The sequence below is a fragment of the Cyanistes caeruleus genome, chromosome 4 (assembly GCF_971803275.1).
Source record: "Cyanistes caeruleus chromosome 4, bCyaCae1.hap1.1, whole genome shotgun sequence".
Taxonomy (NCBI): domain Eukaryota; kingdom Metazoa; phylum Chordata; class Aves; order Passeriformes; family Paridae; genus Cyanistes; species Cyanistes caeruleus.
The window spans coordinates 51910404-51926588 of NC_141704.1; the positions used below are offsets into that span (position 1 = coordinate 51910404).

General features: G+C 42.9%; 1 protein-coding gene across 2 annotated transcripts in view; it reads left to right on the forward strand.

The window, feature by feature from the left end:
* The first annotated feature begins 9284 nt into the window (after window positions 1-9284).
* Window positions 9285-16185, forward strand: part of SLC38A1 (solute carrier family 38 member 1) — a 41950-nt gene continuing 35049 nt past the window's right edge. For both annotated transcript variants that reach the window (XR_015285574.1, XM_086884610.1), the window contains exon 1: window positions 9285-9616. The gene's annotated coding sequence lies outside the window, so the exon portion shown is untranslated. The remainder of the gene's footprint in view (window positions 9617-16185) is intronic.

Sequence of the window (16185 nt, forward strand, 5' to 3'; positions counted from 1 at the left end):
TTGTCCTGTCTCAACCAAGAAGAGAGGAGAAAAGTTTGTGGCTGAGCTTGGCGACTTTTTTCTGTCACAAATCTGCCACTTGGCATCCAGATTTTCCCAACTCTCAGCTTTGCACTAAGCCACAGACTTTAGTGCAAAAAACAAAAAGCGCACAACCCAAGGGAAATTGCAGAAAAAGTGCTATTTACCTGGAACGCAGATAAAAATACAGTTTTGTATCCCAGAGAGCTGTGAGCTCCCGTAGGGCTGCAGTCACTACCGCAGGGAGCTGGAATGAGCTCCAGGTCAGCACAGAGAGCATCCTTTCTGAGTCTTACCCAAGGTCAGCATCAGCAGCCCACTCCCCTGTGTTACGAGGCAGCCCTCAGCAGGTCTGACAGCACAGTGCCCCTGCTCTGATCCCAAGCACCCCAGTGCTGCTCCTGCCATGGCGTGCCCCCGCTGAGGCTGCCTGGGGCCCAGGGAGGGTCCCACTCTGGGGAAGGGACACAGCAGGGCAGAGGGGACTCCTGAGCACCCAGTCTGGGAAGGGGACATGAAGAGGTGGGATTAAACATCTCTTATACAAACTGTTCCAGTGGGAAGTCAGGTCCCAGACATGTTGCTGCAGACAATTCTCATGAGTTAAAAATGCTAGCTCAGGCTTCAGGGAAGCAAAGCTGCCTGTGCACCACCTGCCCATTTCTGCCTTTGCAAGAACACATCTGAGCTCAAGGCTTTGGATGATGTTGTTCCTAACCAGGATGTGTGCCCCAGCCTGGCTGAAAGGAAATGGGTTGGCTCTGCAACACAACCTAGTAGGGAGGCATGCTCCTGCACGGGCTGCTCCTTGGCCCTGGGCCCTTGTAACTTCCAAGAAATTATTTACACCGTTACATCCTGGACTCCCCATTATGGACCAAATTTCAGAAAGTGCTTCAGTACAGCATTTGTTTTGTGCATCTCCCTGCCTCCACTGTCTTCAAGAAGCTTCTGGCCAGCCCTAACACTGGGATTGCCTAAAGAGGCCACTTCTCACAGCCCCCCTGCACACGCATAGAGGGGAGTTGGACCCTGCAAAACTGGCACCACAACTCTTTCTGAAAACAGCAGTTTTGGACTACAATCTTCTGGAAAAGCATCCACAACCTGAACCAGGTAGCATTTGTGATGAACATGAATATTTCAGAACACATTTGCAAAATGCAGTTATGCCTTCCTTTTACATCTACATTAAGCCATGATGGCAATACTAAAAACGCATTGGGCTTTGTACACTAGTCCATAACAATATTTCCAATGTGACTTCTGTACCTGAATGTACAAAATTGCAGGGTCAGGCTATGGCTTTCTGCCAAGGCTTTAGGAAGACATCCTTTCCAAAAGGCCATTTTGGACCAGGTATACTTAGCAAACTACGATCAAACTCCTGCACGAAATACAAGTTCTAAACCTGTTCTCAGGAACATTTTTTTTAAATGCATTAAAGCGCTATAAGATTAAATGCTATATATTAAATGCCATATATTAAATGCTATAAGAGCTATAATATCATTAGCTAATATAGATTATACATTAGATATCTCTAAATTTTAGGTATAAAATAATAATTTAAATTTATATATCCTTCATTTTGTAATATATCTTTTGTCTTCTGGTTACTTAGAGCTTTATATACCAGATCCACTGGCAAAGCATTTGCTGCATTCCGATCTTCTAAGAACTTTTTCTACTATCAGTTTCCTCAGGATACATTCTTTTAAACCAGCATTTAAACTTTTACATCAGTCTTTGAAATTTTATTGCACTTTACCTCTGACACCCTCTTGTTAAAAAGTTACTGTTACCTGTTTTCTTCACCTTCTGGCTAAGCAACATGAGACAGATGGTGAAACAGGAGGGACCTGTTTCACTGTGGATGAGTGAAAGCAGTGGGAATCAAAACTACTGAATCCCTTTTCCAGTGTGAAGAGCCTCTGCCAATGCTTGAGTAGTGTATGTTCCACTGATAATGATCCTCTTTTTTCTGTAAGAGGGTACACATTCAGCTGTATGCCTTGCTAAGTGAGCAGCACCTTCTGCTAGCACACATTTGTCGGAAGAGGCAGGACAAGGCAGGTAATCTTCACTCAGATGTTCAACTTCTGATCACGCCAACTGTCCCAGATAGGACATTAAGGGTTGTAAGGCCAGACAGGAGAGGGATTTAAGCCCACAGTGTTGAAATTCATTTTAGGTGGGCAAATACACAGCTGCTGGAGGGTAATAAAACAGATGCTGGTAAGGAACAGGTTTAGTTTTCCATCTCCAAAGATGTCAGGAGCTGGTATGAAGGCAGTCTTACCTCTACAAAGGTAAATATCAGTAATTAAAGCAGACATGTGAAGTCTTCTCTCTTCATCATTAATATGACTATATAGAATTGTACAAAGAGTGGGGAACCACTCTGGGAAATAAAAGCTGCAGGTGCTGTATCCAGCTGCAGACTGTGAGCAGTCTCATTTTGTACCCAAAACCTATAGCACCAGGACCTGCATGGAAGATCCTTTCATTCAAAAGAAATGCGACAAAAGGTCTCTTGCTTGTAACATCCTCTCAAGGATATTAAAGAAAAGGGTATCTAGTCTTGAACTAACTAGTCTTGCTTTAACATTTGACAGGAATCCTAAATAAATAATGTTTTCTCCTTTTTTCCCCCCAAGTTTTCAATTTGCAATGGGACTAATAATACTTGCCCCTTGTAGCAAAATATTAAGAGATGCTGAGATTAAAAACACTATGTAAGTTCAAAGTACTTAATGTAATCAATAATTCTACAATATGATAGACTCCTTACTTCAATCAAGTGCACTTAAAAAAAAAATAAATTATGTGCTCTAAAGGTAATTTCCCAAACACTATCCTTGAAATCAGAGGATTCAGATATAGAGTACTTAACTAGATTGCAGGAGCGCATGCCATTTCTAGTCCTGTAATTAGGCAACAGAGCAGATCTAATCACTTCATTACCGTAATGACAGCTGCTACACGAAGCCCAAAACCAGAGAGACAAATAGGTTACCACACAGGTACCTCAGAATGTGTTTAAGCACGACTGCTAACAGAGCTGCATACTTTGACGTTTTTGTGTGTTACTTGCCTTTTCTCCTCATCTGCAGCCTGAGCTCAATTGCCTGTTTGTGAGGCACAACTGGTGTTGACCATCTCCCTGTTGCATGGGAGGCTCAGGGGAAGCAGCCACACCAGCAGGGCTTGAAACTTCCCTGTCTTGAGCAGATCAGGAAGTCTTGCTATATTTATAACATGAAATTCCAGTGTGTTTAATTTTATTAGTTTAATGTTTTTTCTATGAAGCTGTACTCCTCCATGAACATGTAATTAAAACACGCACATTTAATAACCACTGAACGCTGTGCACAGAACCTTGGCCTATAGCAATGTCACAACCTAGGACTTGCATGGAATATACAATACCCAAAGCCTTGTAAATGATGAGATAAATTCTGCTTTCACTGATTTATGTTTAATGAATATTGAATTTGTTTGTATTTTACAGAATTGCAAAAGCTAATGTAAATACCAGAAGAAGTATGGGATGGGTCCTGGGTACCACATGAGGCATCTGTCTGGTCTTACAGATGTGTTAACAACATCAGATTTTAAAAAAACAGATTATTTCTGTCAGATTTTAGCCATGCTTCCTGAAATGTCCTCAGGCACATCAATAATTTTATTTTGGTTTATTCTTCTAAAAAATATTGGCCATCAGGAAGTTCTTAATGGACTTAATTTTAACCTCCCTGAGTCTGAATTTCTTGTGTGTAAAGAAAGCTTTATTTGTTGTTTGTTTACTGTGACGATTTAAAGAATTCATTATTTTTCCACCATCCTCAAAATCTTATGTCATCTTATTAAGATGGGAACTGTAAAAAATTTAAAATTCTTTTTTTTTTTCCAAATTCTCCCATTTCATGATGTTTCATGATACCATGAGGTTAGCAGATCATATTATTGCAGGGTTACACTAAGATCAGTATGTACAACCAGGATACCTACAAGTCCACCTCTAATTTCACACATAGTCAGGTAAACAACCACTCTGCTTTCTAAAGATACTGATTTCCCTCAATGCCCATGGATTTAAGTAGCAGTGAGATATGGTCATCAAATTCACAAGCTTTTAATTAATGTTAGGGATTTAGATATATATTTGGCACCTAAATTCTGAATTTTCTTTTTTTTTCTTTTATCTATCTATCTATCTATCCATCCATCCATCCATCCATCCATCTTCTTTAACAGAAGAGAATTCAATTACTGGGATCTGCACTAGCAGGCCACTCCTAGATTAAATTAATTATATTCGGTATAATTTAATACAATACATAACTAAGTATTTTTAGTATAATTTAATTCACAACAGTTATCAATTATCTCACTTTTCTAGACAAATCCTATTCTCAATAGCTATGCTATCAATTTATAATATCAATAGTATATGCTGGGATTAGGAGTTGCAATTTGCCAGGGTGGTTTCTGACAACATGACAGCACAGGTATTATCCCTCAAAATGCTAAGCAAGCCCTTGAAGTTACTCTATACAAATGGAATGGCAAAACCCCTTATTTTCTGGGGAAAAGAAGAGAGGATCTCATCTTTATGTTGTAACACAACTCAGCATCCTGGTCACCACTAAGTCTGAATTTACTCCTTTCAAAAAGATCAAAGTTTTATGTTCTACTCAGACCATATAAACTGGTCTATAGTGCTATAAACTGATGTCAGGAAGCAACACCTTAAAGGAAAGTAAATAAAAGAGCATTTTGTTACACCTACATTTAAAATGTGTTTAAATGAAACTTTTACTATCACTTCAGGCATATATCATATTTGTAAATCTACTTTATTTTAGCCACTGCTATTTTCTTAGCCTCATGCAAGAAGTTTGAAAACTTTGTATCCCAGTAAAACACTTGTTCTGACCAAAGAAAAGAGTTAGAGCAGATGATCAGGAGTTAAGGAGAAAAGGCACAACTACCTGGTTCGTTGCTTGAATTCCTGAATCTAAAGAGGAAGAGCAGAGGACAACTCCTATTGAAGCAGGATTACTCATCATCTGTTGTATACCATCTTTTGGCCAGGAAGCCAACGAGAGATAACATCTCACGGTCACAGCATTACAGACATGCATGCAAGATTTCACAGCCCTGCAAAACTGATTGTCTGGACATGCAGAGTTGGAGGCAGCTGAACATGTTTAAACACAATTGATGCTATCAGTGTTCATGAAATCTGTGACAGGTGTGGGCAGTTCTTTTCAGAGTATCACGCAAGACCAGCCATGTGCAGATCGTACATTATGCATCGTAGTTATGATGTTCTGCCTTGCTCAGCTGCTAGGCAAAATATCCTCCTCTGCTAATGTCACAGTGTCAGGACACTGCTAGCACCAGAAAGCTTTTAACATAATGATGGATATCCCCAAAACCATTTTTTTTTTGTTTGCTAGCAAATCCTGGCATGGCAGACTAGAGAATCCATAGATATTTGTTGAAACATTTACTTTATTTCCAGGAATAAATTTGTACTGTGCAGTCAATAGCTTGCTGTTCTACCCTGAAAGACTTCACCCATCTCAGAAAGCCCCAAGGTGTGTTTGAGCTTGAACCACACCCAGTCCAAGTAGGTACCAGTATTTTGTTCGTCCTTGCAGCACATCTCCAAGACTTTTTGAGCCCACAGTCTCTGTGAAGCCTCGGTGGGAAAGGAATCTCCCTGTCTAGTTCCTTTAAGAGGACCAGTACTGCCCCCTCCTGTGAGCAGCCCCATGGCTAAGATGTCGTGTTTCAAAACCTGTTGGTTATCTGCAGCAAATGGACATAAATTCCTGCTTAAAAAAAAAAAAAAAAGACAGTGAACAAAAAAAAAAGTCACTAAATTCTATGTGAAATTTTGTCCACCTTGATTTAGAGCTAGTACTGAGGTGCAAAAATAGCCATTGCTTACACCCTTTGCTTCATCGCTATTCTTGAACAGCAGTCACAGGGACTTCAAAGACGTTCAAGGTCACTTTCTGGCAGCAAGCACCTTCTCTGAAAAACACAGGATTTTCTCCTTCAGCTGGCTTTACACTTCTGATCTGTTCTCTTTTATTCTCCTCTCTTTCACACAAGCACTAACACATAAGTTCAAGCATGACAATGATGGATTTACTAAAATAGAGGTGAAGAGAACTCTGTAAGCACCTCCAGCTCCACCTGTCAGGCTCATCACATCAGCCTTGAATTCCTCTGCCCCAGGCACAGCCACCTCTAATTCCGACAACTCCATTCCCCTGGGCTGTAGCCAAATATTTGCCTGAGGGTAAAATAGTTGTAAGGATAATCATACAAATTTAATGACGCTCTGTCATCAGCTTTGTTTCAGGTGCAAGAATTGTGTCTGGAATGTCTGGTAGGCTTTGCTGCAATTTAGAAGCAAAAGACAACAAAGAAGCCAAACAAGCCCCACTTTCAATGAAATGCACGCCAAATCAAACAGCATTCTGAAATTGCATTAAGAAAAGTGCTAAATGTTCACACATGCAATAATTTAGTCAGCCAAAGAAGTATTTGGTGTCTTTTGATTTAGGTCCACTTTTATTATGTAGATATATTTTTTGTTGCATACCAGCAGTTTCCATTAGTAAATGTAAGTTAGTCAATAAACATAAATTTTTGAAGAACAGTACAGAAGGGAATTTTCCAGACTCTGGAAGAACATTGCACTTCAGAGGGTAGTTCTGAAAATGAACATGGCTGTTGATTCATTTTAGGCAGGCAAAATATAATCTAAAGAATATTTGGAAGTTGCAAGTCTGAGCAAAAACAGGATGAGAATGATGATACCACAAACAGAAAGGTTTAGGGTTATTTCAGAGGAAAGAAAATAGGACCCATTTTGACTAGATAAAAGTGCACTGAAAGGCAGTCTCCAAGAAGAGATTTGAGATGGATATCCACCTCATACCAGCTTAAGATGGGCAACAAAAAGAAAAAAATTAGGGTAAATTCCTGAATCTTTGTGGATTCTCTGTGTATATGTATAAACCAGAAACAGGAATGAGATAATGAGTGAAAAGAATAAAGAGAAAGACACAGGAGGAATGATTAGAGTCAGTAAGGAGTGACTGTCATGAAAACCTGTTGAATAAAAGCTCACAAGAAACCATAAAACTTGAACTAGAAGATGCTTGCCACAAGCATCAAAATTGCACAGTGTATCAAGGCAAACAGAACCAACAGTGATAAAAAGACAGAGAGATATTGAGAGGGAGAGTGGATGCAAAGTAAAGATGCAAAGTAAAATAGTTTCCATTTCTGAGAAATGCTATCATTTTTTGTGGAGCTGTGTTAAGATACATTAAAAAGATTTTTTTTCAGAATTCCATGAAAAATAATTACCTCCATTCTAAGAATGCACATGACAAGGTAAGAACAGCCTGCCTTTACAACTATAAAAGGAGAGGAGGTAGCAGAACACATCAAATCAATGATCATTCACCTGATGGCCTGACACATGTTTCATTTTAAAGAAACAAAGTAGTTTGCTCTTATTCCCTACGGCAACACCACCTGAACCCATGCAATACACATTTTTATTCAATAATCTTGGGGAGAGATTTATTTTCAGTTTACCATATAGAAGTCTAATTGAGTCAGAATGGATTGCAAACACCTACTTCTCTGCTTTCATGCATGGTACCTTGCACTGAAGGCTGGGTGGGGAGTGCCTCTGGCTTGGAATCCAGTCCCACATCTTTTTTCAATCTTAAATTTCTCTGGAACTGCATATGATTCTGATGTGAGAGGTTAAATCACATGAGTAAGGCTGAAAGATTTGCCATAATGCCCTTGTTCAGCCAGCTCTGCCTCAGGCTTCACTCTCAATACTGGGATAATATGGTTCTTCTCCTAGCAGGGTGCGATAGGTGCTAATTAAATTACTGTTTGCACAGTGCTTCACATTCAGAGAACTCTGGGGCCCCCAGCACAGGAGACACACGGGGCTGTTGGTGCAGTAGGGCCATGATGATGATCATGGGTATGGAACACCTCTCCTATGGAACACCTCTCCTATGAGAAAAGGCTGAAAGAGTTGGTGTTGTTCAGCCTGGGGAAAAGAAGGCTCCAAGGAGACTTTATTGCAGCCTTGCAGTACCTAAAGGGGGCCTATAAGAAAGAGAGTGACAAACTTTATTAGTAGGGCCTGTTGCAATAGGACAAGGGGTGATGGTTCTAAACGGAAGTAGGAGCAATTTAGATTAGATATTAGAAAAAAAAGGGTGGTGAAACACTGGAAGAGGTTGCCCAGAGAGGTGGTGGATGCACCATCCCTGAAAACATGCAAAGTCAGGCTGGATGAGGCTCTGAGCAACTTGATGTAGTTGAGGATGTCCCTGTTCATTGCTGGGAGTTGGACTAGATGACCTTTAGAGGTCCTTCCAACCCAAACTGTTCTGTGAACTGCCCTACTGAAAAAAAAAAAAAAAAAAAAAAAAAAAAGTGGTGAAAGCACCAAAACAGGAATCCAATTTGTATATGCAAAATCAGTAATTTGAAAACCACAGTTCTTCATGTGTGTCATCTGCCTTTTTGGCCTGACATTTAGAAGACCCAGTAGTGGAAATTCCAGAGCAAGCACTTCAAGAAGCTTCTGAAAGAGCTGCCATGAGAGCTTCCCAGAAGCCATTACCCTCCATGGGTGGCCAGGCAAAGTGTGCCCAAACCCACAGGTTCCATCACCCTTTCATTCTTTGCCTTGTGATATCCCATGCGAGTCATGTGTTCTGTAGCGGGGGGGAGACAAGGACAGCTGCAACACCATCTTGCTTCAAGTTAGTTCTTGAAAAGTTTTTTCCAAGCCAAAAAGCTCACAAAATGCTTTCTAGATATTAGCATGGAAATAAAAAGCTGCAGCAAATCGTCTGTGCATCAAATTCCTCGTTCATTTTGAGGAAGGTGTCTTGCCCCAGCAGGAAACGCTCTGACCTCTTGCACAAATGGCAGCATTTTCAGCATATACATTTAGAATGACAACACAGGAAATCAGCTAACACAATAATGCCAGTTCTTCCGTAGCCATTTCAAGCTACAAAAATCCAGCCAGCTTGCCAGGAGGGGTTCTCCTGTGGCGTGAAAAAAGAGAGAAAAAAATACTGTCTGGTGTAAAAAGAGTAAAAAATGATAGTTTTGGTTTTTTTAAATAATAATAATAATAAAAAAAAAAAAAAAAAGGTGCTGAACGTCCATGCGGCCGGGGATCTGGGCGTGTCGGGGGGCCCGCGGAGTCTCCGAGTCCCGCAGCACCTGGCGGCGCGGCGCGGCCCCGGCGCCGGCGCGCTCCCTCCAGCCCGCTCACCTCCACATGCACACACGCGCGGCGGGAGGAGGAAGGACATCTCTCTCGCCGTTTTCCTTTCGCCGCTTCAGTTTCATCCCTCGTTCTTCTGATTTTCTTTTTCTTATATTTTTTTTTTTTTTTAATTTACATTTTATTTTATTTTTATCCGTGTAATTATTTGTCGGGGTTCTCCAGCCGGATCCCGGCGGAAAAGGTGGATCGCTTCTCAGAGGGTCCCCGCGGCTCCAGGGGAAGGTAGGCAGCAGCAGGGAATGCAGTCGGAGGGATGGGGATGGGGCCGCGGCTCCCCGCGCACCCTTTGTCTCCGCGCAGCGCGGGCCGGAGCCCGGAGCCGCCCGCGCTTTGTCCCCGCCGTCTGCGCAACCCTGCCCCCATCCCCGGCCAAACGTGTGTGCTCGGCCCGGTGCTGCCCTGTGCGAACCCTAAAATGCGGGCAGCGAGCCGTGCGGGGCGGGGGGAGCCCCGAGGGGCGGCGGGCACGGGGCGGCCATGCCGCATCTCCCCGCCGCGCCGGAGGCGGGCGGCGATGCTGCTGAGGCGGCCACGGAAAAAACCCACAAACGAACAAACTGAACCCGCAGAAATAATACAAAAACCTGGCAGTCTGCGGCTACGGGCTTCCGCCGGCAGAGAAATATAACAAATAGCAATATTAAATGAGTTTGCCCCTTCTGACGGGCGGGTGGCGGGTGCCGCAGCCTCCGCGGGGTGCGCGGCCGCGGTGCAGCCGTGCCCGGGGAGCGTTCCGGCCTTCGCCTTAAACCCAGCGCTGCCACGGGGTCAGTGCAAGTTTCACCGTATTCGGAAAACGCAGGCTGGGCCCACGGCGCGCAGGCGTGTGCGTGGTGCCCGTAAATACATAGTAACAGCTGAGGAGGTGGCTTTCAGGGAGCGAGAACAAAAAGAGGCCCGAGTGGATGCCCGGGGGTGCGCTGGCTCACGTGTGTGCGCGTCCGGCTCGCTCTTGTGGCAGGGGGCTCGGCCCATTGTTTTGCGGAGTTGGTAAGGCAACCTGTAGCTAGGATGTGTCGGTTTTCTTGGGAGAGAGGAGACGGTGAGGTGTGTGAAGACGTGCTTTGTTCATGTGACATTGGAAGGACTGAAATAGACCCCGCATTTGGCACCCCTGGTTTTATAGAAGGAGAAGCTCTGGTTTCCTTATGCCACCTCATGTCCTTAGGCTATTCAGAGTCCCAGACTGCTGTGGGGCATTTCTACCACCCTCTAATCCAAATTATAAATAGGAACCCGTGCTGTGTTTTGTTCACCTTCGGGTTTGTTTGGCTTTTACTTGTGCTTGAAAGGCAAAATAACATAGAACAGACATCGTTCTAAAAGTAAAGTGTAAGAGAAAGATATGTGTTAGTTGATAAAATATATTGCAGGAATAAAAAACAGTACAAAACAAAGATTTCCTACATTATGAGTCCAACCTTCGTAGATCAGAAGTAAAAACAGCCACAGGGGGAGAAAGAAACAGCATCCTCCATCTAAATTTTACTTCATTTGCTACCAATAGACCAACTTTGTTTAAAAAGCCTCTAAAAGGAAATTCCATCTGTTGCTGAAGGATATAGGTATCAATAACTGCCCTTTCCAGGCTAGGAGCCCCTTCTGAAATGGCGCTGAAATCCGCTTTGCAAAACCTGCATGAAATCTCCAGACTGCCATATTGCTGGTAAGCAGAGGCCTTCTACTGAGGCTCGGTGGAAATTCACTGACTAAAATGGGATCTGCTTCGCTGTCGTGCTGAATGACTCCTATTTGACTTTGCCTTTTCGGAAGGTCGGGGGTTTTTTTTGTTCTAAGAGGCACCATAGAGAGAGCACTTCACTGAAGCACACTGCAGCATCCTCTGCCTTGTCGCTCGAGACTGTTTGTGCTGTAGTTGGACCAACTGGGCTGCCCAGGCTGGGTGAGGATGGGAGACAGCTGCTGGCAGTGAGCACCAAGCTGCACATACCCCTGTGAAGAGGATTGTCCCCTGAGTTTGAAGCTTTCTGCAGAATGCTGTAAAACGTGGAGGATCAATTGTCCTTCGTGCCCAAATCCTGCTTTTTACAAGGGTTTTAAAGGATGGAAGGGAAGGCAGTGCTCTCTCGGCCTTCCCGCTTGCAGGCTGCTCCTCCTGGGTCTCTGTCCTACATTTTGTCTGTGTTTGCTGTTCTGGGAGCTTGTTCTTAGCAGCGTAAGAGTGGTGACCGAGCAGAAACGGGACTCTCCTTTCTCCTGTGCTCTTCTCTCTCTTTTAGCATCTTGTTCATTTCTGTTGGAATCTGCGTAGCAAGTAACACGGTAATAACCATCACTTAAAAGTTTGTATTGTGAAGACAAGTGGATGTTGTGGAAATATTTAAGTATTTTAAGCCTGAATTCAATTTTCTTTCTGATGGATACTTACTGCTGTGACCTTAATCCAATCCAAGAACTTTCAGCAGCTGCTCTTGGGAAAAATGGCAGATTTTTCATGTTTTGCAGTTAACTCTTGCAATATTTGCCCAAGCTTATCAGGTAAATATTGTTTTGAGTCTCTTACAGTCAAGAAAATTGAGGCAGAGAAATTACTTGTAAACCAAAGCAGAGGAGACATGAGTTACACGTGTACTAATACAAAGGATTCTTCCTTCTGTAGTACAAAAGTTTATTTAAATGGGAATTTCAGAGCTGCTGTTTAACACAATAGAAATACATCTGGATAGTGTGTTTTGTTGCAGTGACCCATAAAGCCCCACTCATACAGCATTTCCACTTTCTGTGGAAGACAAGAGTGCGTTTATTTGTGGCGGTGCGTTTTGGGATCTCTTGGGAAAACCAAGACTGTCGAGAGGATTTCACAAAAAAATATAATGAGGAAAAAATGTGACTATATTCCTCTGCCAAATTCCTTTCCTAAATTGACTGGGAAGGGCTCAAAACAAAAATGTACTTAAAACCATTTTCCTTTATGGCTCATCTTTAAGTGTTTTGCCTAAAGTAATGAATCACTTGGTGAATCAGACTGGGATTTTATGGTTTCTTAGTTGCCTGCCTTTGATCAGCTGAGTAGCCTGTGGAGGCTTAATTTGGGACTGTCTTCCCTTTCTTTATGGCAGCATGGAAGGGCAGTGTGGAGAGTGATGGGGCAGAGCAGGAGCATTTTCCTGTTGTAGCATGAGGTCATGCACTACCAAGAGAAAGGTTGACAATCCACATTTGTTCTCATCACTTCTGTTTTATAGCACCCTTTTCTGAGCTTCCTTCCCAAGACTTCTGTCATTTGTTTTCCCACCCCCCATCTTATCTTTTAACTGTTTCCATCCTGCCTGCCCTGGGGGCTGCGAGGGAGAGGAGCCTGGGGATGAGAGGTGGTGGCTTGCAGACACCAAGCGAATGGCTGTGGCAGCTCGAAGGCCTTCCAGCCACCACGCTGCCCTCATCCTGGCGCCGCTGCCGATGGCAGGACAGGAGTGTGCCAGCACCTTGATGGTTCTCTGTGGCTCCTGGGCCCAGCTGGGACACTGCTGGGGCCCGGGTGAAGCCGCTTCCTTCCACTGCTCCTGTGGCTGCAGCCTGCTGCAGAGGGGCAGAGCTGAGGAGCTGGAGGCAATGACATTTCGAGCACTGCAGATGTTTGCTCAGTGGATGTGAGTCAGTCTAATTTCCAAGCTCTTTGTTATCTCAGTGGCTCTTCTCTAATCTCTCCATTTTGTTCTTCCTGTAGATGAGGAGTAAGTCTGGAGCTTTATGTCCCTCATGTCAGGTGTCACCAATGCAGAACAAAAAGGAGATAGTTGCTTCCCTGCCTCCCAGTGTGATACTATTACGTATAAAGCTTATTCTTGCTTTTTGTCCTTTAAGTGAATAGTCCATACACAGAGTTTCAGTTTCTGTGTTTCATTATTTATATCTGTCGTCTTACTGGTCATATTGCTCTTCTTTGGAAGAACTTTCAAAAGTGTATGAGCATAGAAAGACGTATCACATCTCAGGCTTTGCAGAATGAAAACAGCTTGTGTGAAACTCAAGTGCAGGGTTCTGATGACTTGTAACCAACCAAGAGGAGTTCTTGGCAAAACTCCCTTTGAGAAGAAAGTCGACTCACACTTTGTCTTTTGAGCAAATTATCTTGAGTTCCACAGTTAAGTGTGCTTTGTGTCTTGGATATTTACCAACTCCGAGACCGTTTGACTGCGGGAAGCGCGCAGTGAATGAAGTGCCCAGTGAAAGGGCACATTGCAAAAACCATACCCAGAGATAGACTAGATGTTGTCCAGCTTGACCACTTACATACTGGGTCAGCTTTTGAGCAGCCATGTGCCTTAAGATGATACTTTTGGAGCTGCGTCTTTTACAGGATATGAAAAAAAAAATGGCATGTGAATTAAGCCATCGTGAGGAGTGATGAGGTCCTTTGTAGAAACACAACTTCTGACAAACTGTTTTCTGAGATTATACATACCTCTTCCATGTATGGCCTAGAGAGGATTCATACATGAACCAGAAGAAATAGATTGTCTGTATTATCATTATTTATTTTTTTTCAAATACTAAGTTTTTGATCCCATTACTGCTCTTGTGGAATTTTAGCAGTCCGGGAACCTGGAGTTGCAGGGGAATTTTTTTTTATGTTTCACAGGTTGACAGAGAAAATGACCACTTGGAATGTACTTTAATGGCTTGTGAAGGTCTCAATGTCCTTGAAAATAATAAACTGATTTTATCTTCTTGTGTCATCTCATAGTCCTCCTGAAGTTGTGACAAGTTGTAACTTTTCCCATATTCTGTAAAGAGTACACAACAAATAAGTTATCTCTAATGGCTTTTACAAGACATATCATGGGATGTTTAAAGAGAAGGCTAAGCTGCTAGGCCAGAGCAGTGCTTTTTCTACTAAACAGAAGAGCTAGGTCAGCTACAAAACATAGATCCTTGAGTTTCATTTTGAAGAGTCATAGCTCTTTGCTGGTTTTCTCTTGTGGTGATGCCTTCTTCAAGGAGTGCTTGCCCATCTGAGTTGAAGAATTTGAAGAGCAAAATTCTGATTTGTCCTTTATTATTTACTAGGTGTGTGTTTGGAGAGAGAGGTTTGAGGGCAGGTCTCTGGAAGTTTTTCTTTTGAGAGGTTTAAGGCTGGACAGAGTAGTAGGCACAGTGACCGAGATGCTTGGGATTTCTGCAGTCACTATTCACGTGATTATTGACTGTCTTTCAATGTGAATTAGGAATATAGCTCAGCCTAAGAACTCTTGCCAACATAGCATTTTTATTTGCATTTCTTTTAAGACATTTCTTGAATGAAAAGGCCATAAAAATACAAATATTACCCTACTGCTTCCAATATAGCTCAGTATCAACATAAGGTGTATTTTTATTAGTTTAGTATAATTAATTATTATAGTTAGTGTATCGGTATATTCTATTAGTATAGAAGCGATTTTGGGTCACAGCACTAGTGGCACGTACACCTGAGGTGGCAGCTTGCTTAGCTCAGCTATCCCAGCGTTGAATCTCCTTTTGGGAGCAAAGCTAATGCAATTGCAGGGAACAGCTCAGTGTGACTGCAGACCCCTCCCATGGGTCAGGGGGGCTGTCCTCCAGCAGCACCAGGCTCTGCTGTAGAGGCCAAGGGACACCCTGGAGTGGACACTGACTTGCAGGGAATTAAGCTAGCTGACATGAACCACAACCTTTGGGATTTTAGATTTTATTTAGGCTCTGTGATTTGTCACATGGGTGAACTTGAAGTTTAGAGTGGGTGATTTGGGGATGAAATTCATTTGACCACCTGTACTCCACTGACTGTAGAGAATGCCCAGAGTAATTAGCAGTGACAAAGGGTTTTCTCTGTATTTCTCTAAGATAAAGTTGTCATTGCAAAAATTTTGTGATTTGCATAGTATTTTATTCCAGGTATCACACTTGTATCACCCAGAGACAAATCTGAATCTTCTAGCACTTCACAAACTGAGTGTTAGTGTCGCTATTATCATCTTAAGTTTATAGGTGGAGGTGCAGAGGACATGCTGGTTTTACTTTGGCAAAGATCTGTCATGAGTTCATGCTGTGACAATGAAAACTTCAGTTCCCAGCCCCACCACTCTCTCCTCACCCATCCCATGTTTTGACACTGAGATCAGGTTTTCTCATACTTGGAAGTGCTATGCATTATTTCATTCAAGATTTTTTTTTTTGTTTGCTTGTTTCAGGCTTTTGTTTTGGTGTTTTTTTAGTAAACCACTTACCCTAGCAAGAACCTGATGTATATTCAGAGATGTGCCTACTTTCATGATACTGCAGGAGCAACTTGTCACTGAAACATGGAATCTGCTGAAACGATTGCTGGTGCTTCAGCTTGCTCTAAGATTTTGCTCTGCCTTATAGAGTCATGGAAGGGTTTGGGTTGGAAAAGACCTTCAGGATCATTTTGTTCCAACCCCTCTGCTGTGGGCAAGAGCACCTTCCACTATACCAGGTTGTACAAAGCACCCTATCCAACCTGACCTTGAACAGTTTCAGAGACGGGGCATCCACAACTTCTCTGGACAACCTGTTCCCCACCACCCTCACAGTAAATCATTTCTTCCTAACATCTAACCTAAACATGTCTCCTTTCAGTTTAAAGCCATTCCCCCTTGTTCTATCACTACATGCCCGTGTGAAAAGTCTTCATTCAATTAGTTTTCTGTAGAAGCAGGGTTTTGGTTGAAACAGACACAAAGCTTGTCACTTTTGTGCTGCAAAGATTTCTTGGGGATGAAGCAGGGAGCTGTGTTCCTGCCAGTCTGGTCCTGTGGTGTTCCAGTGACAGGGGCAGAGGGCAAAGC